Source organism: Tupaia chinensis, unplaced genomic scaffold (genome assembly GCF_000334495.1).
Source record: "Tupaia chinensis unplaced genomic scaffold, TupChi_1.0 Scaffold000355_1, whole genome shotgun sequence".
Lineage (NCBI taxonomy): Eukaryota > Metazoa > Chordata > Mammalia > Scandentia > Tupaiidae > Tupaia > Tupaia belangeri.
This window is the reverse complement of record NW_006159850.1, coordinates 15,100,273-15,102,454: the sequence shown is the minus strand read 5'-3', so window position 1 is coordinate 15,102,454 and position 2,182 is coordinate 15,100,273. Positions and strand designations below refer to the sequence as shown.

Here is a 2,182-nt window from a genome sequence, read left to right as displayed (position 1 = left end):
CACTGATGACATCCACGAGGTGCTGGAGGAAGCCAGCAGTTTCCTAAGCCTGGAGGCTTCGGTAACGATATCTGTACAGTAACATAGAACAAGTCCTTCCAGCCTTTTCATCTCAGTAAACATCAACACTTTTCCTTGAAAAAAGTGAGTCAGAGCAGAGCCACTGCCCTGCCAGGGATTGGTGCCTGCATCACCTGACCTCTGTGGGCTGGCGTGGCTTTCTCCACGCTGACGTCAGCCGTATGCCCTGTCCTGTTCTCAGCCCCGTTTGACCAAGGGTCCTCCACTGCTAGGGGTTCCCAACTTGAGTTTCACAATGTTCCAGGGAAGGCAATTAAGAGGTGGGCTTGTCCCAAGGAAGGCAGAACTCTGATTTCGGCAGCCAGCTCCCTGTGACATCTAGACGCAGGCCATGGGAGCTGCTCCCCACCTTCCCACCTCTCCAGTCACCATCGTTTCTTTCTTTGGGGGGAGCACACTACCCCTAGGAGGCTGCAGTTTTACCTCCTTATCCCCTACCACCCTAATTGGCTCAATATAAAATTTTAAAAATTAATTTTATGTATTAAAATTAATGAGTGAGAAAGACAAAGCGATTGCAACCCCCAGCAAGGATCCTGATAATACAATCCACCTCCAACTTCCATCAGCCCTGGACCATGGGCACACACAGGCTTTGTGCACTCAGGGAGGTCTCCAGATGTGAACTGGGAACTTCCCTATGTGGGTTAACCTCATAGAATGTCACATTTTACTGCTGCACCGATGTCTGGCCCCTATCAAAGGACACTTTTACAAAGGGACAATTAATAGAGTCCTCATAAAACCCCCCTCCTATCCCTAATCAATGGAAGCGCCACAGCACAGGGATTATCTGTTGTTACTGTGTTAGGGTGTCAGTGTCTGGGATGTATCGGGCTGTCAGAAAAGTCATGACCGGAGCGCGCGGCCCGCGTTATGGGCCTGAGCCGGATGCGGTCCGTTTTCTTTAACCTGGACAACACGCTCACCGACACTGTGCAGGCCAGCAGGAGAGGCATGCTGGAGGTGATTAAGCTCTTACAATCGAAATACCATTATGAAGAAAAGGCTTAAGTCATCTGTGATAAAGTTCAAGTGAAACTCAGCAGGGAGTGTTTACATCCATCCCGCACTTGCAGTACTGACCTGAGGACTTCGCACTGGGAAGAAGCCATCCTGGAAACCGAAGGTGGTACAGCCAACCGGGAATTTGGCTGAAGAATGCTACTTCCTGTGGAAATCTACTCATTTACAGCACATGACACTAGCAGAAGAGGGCAAAGCCATGCTCACAGCCCTGCGAAAGGAGGCCCTCCTGCTTTCGTTAACGAATGGCGACAGACAGACCCAAAGGGAGAAGGCCGAGGCTTGTGCCTGTCAGTCTTATTTTGACACCATTGTTGTAGGTGGAGAGCAGAAAGAGGAGAGACCAGCTCCTTCCATATTTTATCACTGCTGTGATCTCCTTGGAGTGCAGCCTGGGGACTGTGTGATGGCTGGTGACATGTTAGAAACTAATATACAAGGAGACCTCAGCACAGGGCTGAAAGCCACAGTCTGGATAAATAAAAACGGAGTAGTGCCCCGTTCTGCGTTATGTAGTTTCTTCTGTGCTAGCGCTACCTGCCCTCCTGCAGAGTATACACTGCGAAGCCAGTGTGTCAGCGGGAGCACGCAGAAGGGCGTAATGACCAGTGTCCCAAAGTGAGGACATCTTACGTGCGATGGCCCAGGTTTAAGAATTCCACACTTATGATTTAGTGATCATGATTGTGGAGGTTCTCTAAGTCCATTGCTTTTAAGTTTTGACAGCCAACCATTGGCTGGTATTGATTTCTGAAAATCCAGATTACATTAATCCAAGTGACTTTTAGTAGTGTAATTCAGAAAATTTGAGGAAGTAAATAGTCCAAAGCACATAAAATAGAGATTTATCAGAGCAGTTGGATCTGGTTATGAAATGAGTGTTGAGTTATATGAGAATCAAGACATTTTGCTTTATTTTGCTTATTTTCCTTTATTAACATAAACCACATTTTTGCCTATCTTGAATGTATACTTTTTGGGGGGGGATATTTTTGCTATAGGGTACGTGTGCTCACCAGAAAGAGAGAGACAGAAAGTGAGATATCATCCCCCAGGGAGGGTGGCCACGCCGCAA

At 47.7% G+C, this 2,182-nt stretch overlaps 1 pseudogene; it reads left to right on the top strand.

Moving 5' to 3' along the window:
* The first annotated feature begins 957 nt into the window (after positions 1–957).
* Positions 958–1,709, top strand: LOC102495047 (N-acylneuraminate-9-phosphatase pseudogene; annotated as a pseudogene).
* Positions 1,710–2,182: the final 473 nt, after the last annotated feature.